General features: G+C 43.6%; 1 protein-coding gene and 1 pseudogene across 1 annotated transcript in view; both read right to left on the minus strand.

Annotated features, from left to right (window-relative positions):
- Nucleotides 1–12,136, minus strand: part of LOC145414965 (G protein-coupled receptor kinase 2-like) — an 854,061-nt gene that overhangs the window by 309,687 nt on the left and 532,238 nt on the right. The window lies entirely within an intron of this gene.
- LOC145415246 (5S ribosomal RNA) lies at nucleotides 485–601 on the minus strand (annotated as a pseudogene).

Below are 12,136 nucleotides of genomic sequence, written 5' to 3' on the forward strand. Positions count from 1 at the left end.
TCAAAGCTGGCACTAACACTCCTTCATGTAAGCCTCATGAAGCTACAACACTCAAGTCTCTGTTTCTTATCAATGCCTTCATTGCACTAGCTACTCTTCTTCCTTGTGTCACTCTACTTTCCACTTCTTTTGTAAATTTTCCTCTATTTTCTATCATTGTACCCAGGTATTTGAACTCTCTCACCAGTTCCAGTCTCTCTCCATTCACTGTAACATCGCACCAGGAGTCACCTTCTCTCTCAATAACCTTACTTTTTTCTACATTTACTCTCAAGGCACAACACTCATAGACATCAGCAAACTCTGCACTAACCTACCAAGGTCTTGTCTGGTATTTGCAAGCATACTACATCATCAGCATACAACATCCATCCATCCATTGCCAGACGCCATGTATCCCAAACAGGGTGGCCAAGGGCTTAGAGTTAACTGTTTTACAGGGAGGGACACTAATCCTCCACCAACCCCACTTGACACGTAGGGATGCCAACAGCATCTGGTGTTCCCAGGAGGTCACCCATCCAAGTACTAACCAGACCCAACGTTGCTTAACTTCGCTGATCGGACGGGAAGCAGTGTACTCAACAAGCATACAACAAATTTGAGATATTCCATCCATCACCTTTCATTATCAACACCATCCCCCTATCCATTACTCATGTTTTAACTTCTCTTATCACCCCATCCATATATATATTGAACAACCATGGGGACATTATACAATCTTGTCGCAAGCCCACACTGGTCATGAACCATTAACTTAGATGCCCATTAACCCCTAAAACGCGGCTGTGTACGGCCGATCCCCCCGCTGTGGCGGGGTTGTAGCGAGGTCTGAGTACCTGTGGGAAAATATTTGCCAAAAATCATAGATTAACCCTAGAGCATTAAAATTTTTATGGCATATAGTACTTACATTCAGCTTTCTCCTGAGACACATGTTGAGCCTTCGTGGACTACCAAAGGACTTGTGAAGACTTGCAAAGTTGGGTAACAAAGTCTTCACTTTCACACCTCCAGAAACCCGGTTTTCTTTCTACCACAGCCTCAATCTGTCACAGTACACTTTATACAACAACGTACAGGTTGTTTGGAATCCGTATTTGTAAATAAGCACTGAAAATAAGGCTAAAATGAACAGAGCGCACGGCCGACATGCAGCGCGGTGGCGATCTTCCCGTCACTATTGTCACATTTGCCTTTTCACGGCAAAAAACACGTATACTACATTATTTTCCATCATAGGACTTCGCAAACGTTAAAAAGCATTTTGTCACAATTACGGCCATAAAAATCACTGTCACTGCCAGTATTGTGGATCGGGACTGAGGAAGACCACCGCGGCGCGAGTTTATTCAGCCTTACGGCAGGCACTTTATTCTCGCTCCTGTCAGCCACTCACACTTCATTTCTATCGCTCACTTTCACTGTATCTGTCCTTTTTTTGCCTTATTCATCAGTGTCACTGTCCAGTGTTATAAAAATAATATTTTCTACACAACAAACTGTCACTGTCAGAACATAGAATAGGAACATATGCTTTCATCTTCTTACACTGGAGTGACTGTCACTCGCAATACTTATATTATTACTATGTACAATTATTTACACCAAAAAAACACTGTCACTGTCAGTGCTTTTACAAGTACATTCACTAATTTACACTCATCAGGCTGTCACTGTCAGCACGTAAAAGAAAACTAAACACTATTATCACTGTCACTCTCAGTATTATTTCAAAGAATCTTACCCTTATTTTCAAAATCTACTTAGGCTGTGGTAGTCAAAGAAACACAGGTAAGCACAGAGGGGAACTTTGCACTCTTTGCACTGCAAGGAGGTGCGCCTAAAGGTTCTGTCCTGCCTGGTAGTGTGGCTGCACACATGACACCTCCTCAGTGCTTTCCCCCTCTTTGCAGTGGCTGGCAGTGGCTCCAGGCGGTGTCGCTGAAGGTAGGCCATACACTGTAGGCGGTCTGGAGGTGTGTGAGGGTGGCGTTTGGGACCTGTTGAAAGAACCTGGCCGTAACGCTGAAGCAGCTGGTAGACACAAGTCTTGGAAAATCTTCTGAGAGAGTAGTTGGCTGGCTTCCTGTTCTTGATTTTATACAGGATGAAGGCGTTCAACATGCACATATCAATCAAGTGCAAGAACACCTTCCTGTACCAACGACGATTTTTCCTCAGGCAGTCAATCTCTCCAATCATCATATCAGACTTGTCCACCAGCCGCATATTGACGTTGTAGTCAATGACAGCATCAGGCTTCATCACAGGCTCGCCAGTCCTTCTGTCAACCTTCCCTGTTGCCAGCATTTCCCCCTTGTGTACTGTGGTGAGCATGTTCACGACTCTCTTATCATGCCACCTGATCGCAAGCATCTTGTCAGATTTCTTCAGGTGCACGTCTCCCCGCTTTGACTTTTCAGCCTCTGGGAAGGCAGGGTAATGTGCCCTTTTGCTTCTGACAGTGCCACACGAGCCGACGCCGTGTTCAGAAAGGTACTTGGCAAGTTTAGGAGCGGTATAGTAATTGTCCGCATACAGGACATGATTCTTGCCAAAGTACTTTTCCAAAAGCACTTTCACCACAGAACCAAGGAATCCAAGGGGGTCAGTCTTATCCAAATCGACATTGCTGGCGGTGTAAATGACGAAGTCTAGGATGAACCCTGTCTTGCAGTCGCACAGCGCGAAAAACTTGATTCCAAAGCGGTGCCGTTTGCTTGGAATGTACTGCACAAACCGAAGACGGCCCCTGAACAAAACCAAGGACTCTTCAATCACGACTATCTTGAAAGGGCGCAGGAACCTCGTAAACTTATCCTTGATCATGTTCAGGATTCCCCTCACTTTCCATAATGGGTCAGTTTGGGAAGGCTCATCATTGTTCACGAAGTGAAGGTAAGTCATTAGCTGCCTAAAACGATCGCGGCTCATGTATTTATTGAAAATGGGTGTTGGGCACAGCTCGTCGGAAGTCCAGTATTCTTCTAGCTTGTGTTTCCAGTTGTGGGGCATTAGCAACATCAATCCAATAAATACAAAAAGTTCTCTGATCGTAAGAGGCACCCATGCTGCCATCCGCGACGTGGATGGCGTGGCCGCCTCACCTTCTCCTTCGCGAACTGTAGCACATTGCCCCTCGTACCTGTTTGTCTCGGTACAGATGTGCTCCATAACCTCGTCGTCAAGGAAGGCCAACAGGTAGTCCAAGCATTCACCATCCTCGTCGACAGGGAAGTCAGCCTGAACTCCACACCCACTGTCATCAAAGGGCAGATCCTCCGGCACAAAATCTGATCCCTCTGACCAAACGAAGGCATCCAGCGTTCCCTGCCTAGGCTGGGAGGTGCTGGGGGCGGCGGGGGGTGAGGCAGGTCGTGTGGGAGTGGGTGAGGCAGGCGGTGAGACAGTACGTGAGGCAGAGGCTATCCCAGGTCGTGTTGGTGTTGTGGTGGTGGTGGGGACATTATCACTGGGTTCAAGGTCACTCGCGGTGGCGTGACTGCCGAGTTGCCTAGTGCGAGTTTCCTTACTACGAGCTAGCCTTATACTAGGGGACAAAGTTTTAGCTCTACCAACACGAACACTTGGCCTACGAAAACCTCTAGAACGTAAAGTAGCACGTCTACTTCCCTTTCGAGGTGGTGAAGGCAACTCAGACGACTCAGGAGACAGGGCAGCAGAGGAGGAGGACGAGAGAATGGGGCTGGGAGTACGTGGCGGGCTGGCGGTGGCGTGACGTGGCGTAGGGGACAATGGCGGTGAGCTGGGGTCACCACTCCTTTTTCTTTTTGCCCCCTTCCCATACTCAAGGCCCCTTCTCACAGGAGCCTTCCCTGCTGAGGTGCTAGGCACTGACACACTCTCTTCAGGCACAGAAACAATCACTTCTGGCCCGGACTCTGCACTTGATTGTGTGTCAGACTCTGCCAGGCTGGACCACACACCGACGTCACTGCCATAGTCCATCGAGGCTTTCAACAGTTCACTGGCTATTGCAGAGTCACTTAGGCCCTTAGTAGTTCCTGGTAAGGTTTTGAAGGGGGTTGAGGTAACAAAACCCTTTTTCGGAGGGCTAGAAGGCACAGACTCGGAAGAGCTCGAGTTGGACATGGTGTCACCGTGGAAGATTCACGTGGACTGACGCTATTCTGGGGCAAACCGCGCGAAAAAATGACAGTGTGACAACTGGGGAAACAAGCGTTTCCCAATAGCAGAAAGTGCTTGCGAGATGACAGCGCAGATTGACACGTATGAGCCGTCCGCGCGTTGCCATATCGCACGACGAGGGAGGGCCGTGCATCGGTGCGTGGGTGGGTAAAAAAAATGATACTTGGCAACAACCGAGGTCAGTAGTACAAAGGTCAAGTGTGCTAAACATAGCTCACGGGTGGTGGGACTGATAGACAATACCAGCTGGAGCCTGCTTGCCCGCGGTTATTCAAAATTAACTCAAATCGCAAACGCGACGATCCGCCGTTCTGCCCTTTGGGCCGACCGTCGCAAATGCGACGATCCGTGTTTTAGGGGTTAATCCTTACAAATGCATCACTACCATCATAGTGAACTATCAGCTGAAGTATATTCACTGAGAACGAAGGCTAGTGAAATGGGTTATACAGTCATGGACTGAGAAAGCTGGACAGGTGAGGTGAGGTAAATGTCATATTTTCTCTTTTTCCCTGGCCTGTCCGTCACTCTTCATTCACAACTCCTTTATCCCCATCCACCATTCCATTTATCCCATCCCTCCCTCTTCCCTAGGCTACTCAGCAATCACATCACACACACACACACACACACACACACACACCTGAGAAGCTCATCTTCATTCTTCATATATGCAGCTGCTCTCTCTCTCTCTCTCTCTCAAAATTCTGTAGGAGTGGATAATAATGTCAATGTGCAGTATGCCTTTACTGTGATATAAGTATTATAACATTAGTAAAGCACTGGAACATAATTATTTAAAGAGGACAACTGCATTAAGCTGCCTGGCCCATGTCAGGCAGCTCCTTTTAAGTTTGGGTCTGCATGAGGGAGGAAGGGAGGGAGGGAGGGACCATTTGTCCCCTTGGGAATGACCAGCCTCTCTCTCTCTCTCTCTCTCTCTCTCTCTCAAGATTCTGTAGGAGTGAATAATAATGTCAGTGCAAACTTTATATGCCTTTACTGTCATATAAGTATTACAAAATAAACAAAACTGATTTCCACTTCACATAGGTTAAAATTTAAAAAGCAGACAAAGCAGGTTTGATCTTCAACCTCTCGAGACATCAGCATGTGGAACAGTCTTTATTTGCCTGTGGGCCATTTAATGTCCACCTTCATATTTGCCTACAACTTCTGCCACAATTTTTGCCAAAGATTCCTCTACATTATATTTCTCTTCATCTTTGCTTTCCAATTCAGAACATGCAAATAGTCATGATAATACTGTAATTACACATACACACACACACACACACACACAGGAGAGAGAGAGAGAGAGAGAGAGAGAGAGAGAGAGAGAGATGGTAGGTGGGGAGGGAGGACGGAGAGAAGTAGGGAGGGAAGCAGGGGTTTAGGGAGAGAAAGGTAAGGAGTGACCACTTGTCACATGGGAATGGCCAGCCTTCCTTGGTCATATGGCTAGACAGAGGCTAGACAGAGGAAAGAAGGAGATGGGTTGGGGGGGTCTGGTTCATATGTATGAAGAATCAGTGGAAAATTCGAACAGGAAAAACAAACTCAGCTCAGCACCTGAGTGTCCACCTTTCAATGGCCATGACTGTACAGTTGTCAACCATGAGGGAATTATGGATGATTTCAGAAATGATACAGAGAAAATCAGGCAAGCTGGCAGTGTGATAGCCCAAAGTAGTAATATTGCAGAGAAAATAACACAGGTAAATGAAATGGTAAGAAATTACAAAGATGCAGTACAAACTATCAATGTTGAAATGTGAAAGTAAAGAATGATTTTGATACAAAGGTAGAAGAAAAAAAGCATAAGAAAGGAAGTGAAAGAAATCATAAAAAACAACCTAAAACTAGCCAGGGAAGCTGTGGAGATTAACAAATCGACAGTAATCAGTGGCATAGGTGAAGATGAAATAAAAAACAGAATCTCGGGGGACAAAAAGGAGATGGAAAATATAATGAACATACTGAAGGAAGTATCAGAGGATACCTGTGATAATGATACAGAAGAACATAAAAGCTAGGGAAATATGAGAGAAGTAAGTCAAGGCCACTGAAAGTAACCTTCCAGAGTGCAAACAGTAGAGGAAATATTAATATATGCAAGCAAACTCATGGAAAAAAGAGGAATTAAAAAAGTATAGATAAAAAAATGCACAACTCAAGAGGAATTGGGAACACTAAAGAAGGGGAAGGAAACAAAAACAAAGAACATAGAAAGATCAGAGGAAGAGAAGAGTAAAAATTTTTACAAAGTACTTGGATTGCAAGTACGAAAGTGGTACATAATCAACAGGCAATAAAAAGAAGGAAGATAGTAGACTCAAGCTATGGCAAGCATGTAAACAAGATGATTAAGTTCATGTACTCAAATGTAGATGGAATGGCATCTAAATTATCTATCAAAGAAAAGGAAACACATATTATTTGCTTAACTGAAACAGAATTAACCCCAAGGATACCAAGTGATACCATAAACTTAGAGGAATACAATATATGGAGAAGAGATAGGAATTTTAAAAAGGGGAGGAGGAATTATAACAATAACAAAGAAAAATCTAAAGTCAAAGAAACAGAACTACATATACCCTCAAAAGTAGAAATGATTGCAGCAGAGATTAACACATCTGAAGAGAAAGTAACTGTGGCTATTTTATACATGCCACCCAAAACAAACACTTGGGAAAGAGGCAAATATGAAGACCTGGCAGAGAGTACAATTCAGAGTTTAAGAGCAATACTACATAGAATGGAAGAGAAATTTGAAAGAATTATATTAATTGGAGAGTTCACTACAAATATAAATTGGAATACTCTACATGTAAGAAGCCATGAAAGCTGTTGGGACCAAAAGCTACTGGATCTTGTGCAGGAGTTTTTCTTGACACAAGATGTATAGGAAAACACCAGTAAATGAGAACTTGATGATCTATCAGTACTAGATCTCATAATTACTAAGAAAGAAAACGATACTGACAATATTATACGTCACCTTCCATTCGGCGAAAGCATCCATGCAGTATGAATTTGCAAGTTCAGGACTGCGTATGTCATAGTTAACAGTAATGAGTTACAAAAAGAGCCTAAACTACAAAAAGAAGTGCTTCTTAGAAAATGCTTGGGAAAAGGAGCTTACAGGACAAGATTTTAATGTTATATATAGAAAATTTGTGAATTATATGAAATACGAGTCCAAAATTACATCCCAAAGCACAGAGAAACAAAATGAAAATAAAGAAATGGTTTAATCCCGTAACGGGTGGCCACGAACAAATTGCCTCCATGTTGTCCATTCCCCGCCATTTCACTGCCCTGCTCCTAGCTCACACCCCCTCTCTCATATACCTCTCCACTTCATCCCTCCATTTCATCCTTGGCCTCCCCCTTTCCCCCTCCCCTCCTCCACCTCACTCACATTCACTCTCCTCATCAGTCTCTCACCCTCCATCCTCTCATCATAGCCAAACCACCTCAATGTGTTTCTCCTAATGCTTCCTATCACATCCACACACACCCTCAAAAGAGAGAGAGAGAGAGAGAGAGAGAGAGAGAGACAGACAGACAGACAGACAGACAGACTTTCTGTGGAATAGATAAAGAGGACACGAGAAATAGACAAGAAATGATTATACAAGAATAAGAAGAGAAGCTCAATGACAACTTGGGGAAGATATTATAAATAAAAGTAGTGATCAACGTAAAGAGACTAGTGAAGAGGAAAAAGGAGGAGGTTAATGATGATCTAGGAAGAAAAATGAATGCAATCTACTCTGAAAATAGGAAGTTATTCTGAAATGAGGTGTGGAAATGTAGAAGTGAATGCGGAGAGAAATGTAAAGATGTGAAGGATGTAGGAGGTAGATTATTAATCCATGGGGATGAAGTAATGACAAGATGGAAAGAATATTTTGAAAGCCTGATGAATGGAAATAGAGTGATTAAAGCCACCATAAATATGACTGGTTTGGGGGTGTGCAGAGAAGGAAAGCAGTGCCAGGAAATGTGACATTCGCATAGGTGAAGAGCGCTGTGAAGCTGCTGAAAAATGGGAGAATAGCTGGGGTTGATGAGGTGTATGCAGAGATGATTAAGTGCAGTGGAGAGAGCAGAATGAAGTGCTTGCTGGAGATATTGTAAGAAGACATGGGTGAGTGAAACTGTGCCAATAGAGTGGAAAAAGGCTGTGATTGTACTCCTGTACAAAAATAAAGGTGAGCGAAGAGAGTGAAAGAATTATCGTGGCATAAGTTTATTGAGTGTGGTAGGGATGGTACATGGAAGAACTATTAAAGAGAAAGTAAGAGAGATATCAGAAGTCCTTGTGAATGATGAAAAGGGTGACTTTAGAAGTGGCAGAAGATGTGTGGATCAAATATTTGCAGTGAGACGGATAGTGGAGAAGGCTTGTGAGAAGGGCTATATGATGTTTATGGCATTCATGGATCTGGAAAAAGCATACGACAAAGTGCAAGATTTTGTGCATGTACGGTGTAGATGGTAAGCTGCTAGGTGCATTCAAGAGGTTTTATGATGGTAGTGAAGCATGTGTAACAGTTAATGGGCATCTAAGTGAATGGTTCATGATCGGTGTGGGCATGCGACAAGGTTCTTTGATGTCCCCATGGTTGTTCAATATACTGTATATATGGATGAGGGACGAAAGAAGTAAAAACATGAGTAATGGAGAGGGGGATGGAGTTGGTAATGAATGGTGATGGATGGAATATCTCAAATTTGTTGTATGCTGATGAACAAGAACTTGGTAGACTGGTGCAGAGTTTTGCTGATGTCTGTGAGCGTCCCGCCTTGAGAGTAAATGCAGAAAAGAGTGGTTACTGAGAGAGGAGGTGACTCCCAGTGCGATGTTACAGTGAATGGAGAGCGACTGGAATTGGTCAGTGAGTTCAAATACCTGGCTACAATGAGAGAAAAGAGATGACAATGTGCAAAAGAAGTTGAAAGCAGAGTGACACAAGGAAGGAAAGTAGCTTGTGCAATGAAAGCCTAGATGATCCAAAAATACAAAAGTGAATTACTAACACAGATTCTTAGAGACAGCTACAAAAAGAATTAAATAAACTTCATGAATAGAGCAATAAATGGCAAACAGAATTTAATGTGGACAAGTGTAAAGTAATTAAGTTTGGAAGAAGTAAAAAAAGGACCAGACTGGGATTATAAGTTAGGAAGTTCAACCCTGCACACATCAGAGAGGGAGAAGGACCTAGGAGTGATTATCAGTAACAGACTATCTCCGGCTGGCCACATCAGTGAGAAGGTACGTAACATGTATGGACTGCTTGCTGATATGAGAATTGCATTCACATATATAAATGAAGACATGCTGAGAAAGAATGGGAGTATGGATGGGGTATATGCGCAGGAGTAGATGAGAATGAGAGGGCAAAGGCAGGAGTGTGTATAGTTGTGGGTAAAAGATGGAAGAAGAGCATAAGACAGTATGGATCAGTTGGGTCAAGGATTGTGTGGGTAAAGTTGAAAGTTGGAATACAAATGTGGGCGATTGTGTGTGTGTATGCGCCAACGCAAGATCGTGCTAGAAGAGTGAGAGAAGAGTTCTGGACAAATGTGGAAGTGTGCATGGAAAAGTTTGGAAGGAATGAGAGAGTGTTTTTGATTGGTGATATGAATGGTATAGTTGGTAATGTGAAGGTGGATGGAATAGTTGGTGAGTGGGGAGTGCCTGCCGAGATAGATGAGAATAGGAGTGCGTTAGTGGACATTTGTGCTGGGAGGGGGTTGGTGATAGCCAATACCCTCTTCAGGCATAAAATGATCCACAGGTATACATGGGGAGTGATGAGAAGGGTGGGTGGTGAACTGAATGAAAGGAAGGCAATGATTGATTATGTGTGTGTGGATGAAAGGATGCAAAGATGTGTAAAGGATGCAAGAGTGTATAGAGGTTGGGGGAGTGGACTTTCTGACCACTACTTGGTGGTGGCCAGAATTAGGATGCAAGTAAGATGGAGGAATAGAAGAAGGGAAAGACGAGAAGAAGGAGTAGTTGCAAGGAGAGTGGAAAGGTTACAAGAGGATGAGAAAAAGGCAGAGTATAAGAAAGAAGTGGAGGAACGATTGGGCAAATATGAATTGGAGCAGATGGGAGACGTGGAAGGTGTGTGTAAGATATTTACAGAAGAAATATGTTCAGCATGTGATGTGGTGTGTGGAAGGAAGAGAAGACGGAGGGGGGTGCAAGGAACAGCGTGGTGGACTGAAGAGGTGAAACAGGCTGTGGCAAAAAAGAATAAAGCAAACAATGAATGGATGAGAAATAGGGGCGTGGAAGAAGTTGAGAGGCGGAAGAGAGAGTTATATGTGGAAAGGAAGAGAGAGGTGAAAAGATTAGTAAGAGAGAGTAAGAAGAGAGTGGATGAGGAATTTGGAAGGAATTTGAGTGTAAAGTGGAGGGACTGTAAGAAAATGTTCTGGAAAGAGGTGAAAAGAGTAAGACAGGGTGGAAGTGAAGTTAGCAGGGGAGTGAAAGATTAAAATGGTAGATTACTAGTGGAGAAGGGAGAAAAAGTGAGCAGATGGAGAGAACACTTTAAGGAATTGTTGAACGTAGAGGATGGAAGTAATGCGAGTATAAGTGGCTGGGGAATGGCTTGGAGAAGGAGGGAGGTGAGAAGACAGGAAGAAATCAGTAGGATAGAAGTTGTGGAAGCAATGAAGAAAGTTAAATCGGGGAAAGCCCCAGGAATTGATGGAGTGTGTGGTGAAATGCTGAAGCATGGGGGAGAGATAGTAGTAGAATGGATGTGGAAGATGTGCAGATTGGCCTGGGAGGAAGGTAGAGTCCCGGAGGATTGGAAGTCAGGTATAATTATTCCCTTGTACAAAGGAAAAGGGGAAAAAGAAGTGTGTGGTAATCATAGGGGCATTTGTCTTCTTAGTATAATAGGAAAAGTGTATGGTGGGATACTTATTGACAGAGTTAGAGAAACAACAGAGAAATTAGTTGGAGAAGAACAGGGAGGCTTTAGGAAGGGAAGAGGTTGTGTAGATCAGATATTCATTCTTAGATCTTTAGTGGATAAGTTTCTAGAGAAGGGAAAGAAGTTGTATGCGGCTTTCATGGATTTGGAGAAAGCATATGACAGGGTGGATAGACAAGGATTGTGGAAAGTGTTAAGAATATATGGAGTAGATGGGAAGTTGTTGAATGCTGTGAAGAGTATGTACGATGGTGCGAAGGCTGCAGTGCGTGTGGATGGTGAACTAAGTGAATTTTTCTCTTTGAAAGTTGGGTTGAAACAGGGATGTGTCATGTCTCCATGGTTGTTCAATCTGTATATGGATGGGATAATAAAAGAGGTACAAGGTAGGGTAGTGGATGTTGGAGTGGCCCTGGTGAGAGAGGATAGTGTTTGGAAACTCCCTGTACTGTTGTTTGCAGATGATACTGTGTTGTTGAGTGAAGACGAAGGGGAGCTGCAAGGCTTGGTGGATGAGTTTGGGAGAGTGTATAAGAAACGGAACCTAAAGGTGAATGTAGGGAAGAGTAAAGTGATGGTCTTTGAGAGAGGTGAAGTTAGTGAATGTACAGCGAGGTTGGATGGTGAGGAATTGGAAAATGTGAGTACGTTTAAGTATTTGGGTAGTGTGATGAGTAAGGATGGAGGTTTGGAGGGTGAAGTGCTTGAAAGCGTACAGCAGGGAAGAAAGGTTGCTGGTTCCTTGAAAGCAGTGATAAGAAACAAGGAAGTGAGCATGGAAGTGAAAAAGTTACTACATGACAGTATTGTGATACCAACTCTAACGTACGGAAGTGAAGCTTGGACATTGTTGGAAGGACACAAGTCAAGAGTGAGAGCAGTGGAAATGAGTTATTTAAGAGGAGCCTGTGGAGTCACGTGGAGAGACAGGCTGACGAATGAAGATATAAAGGAGCGTTGTGGTGTTGATGTGGATGTGATAGGAA

The sequence above is a fragment of the Coenobita brevimanus genome, chromosome 101, assembly GCF_032717465.1.
Source record: "Coenobita brevimanus isolate Jiangsu-jjx chromosome 101, ASM3271746v2, whole genome shotgun sequence".
NCBI lineage: Eukaryota > Metazoa > Arthropoda > Malacostraca > Decapoda > Coenobitidae > Coenobita > Coenobita brevimanus.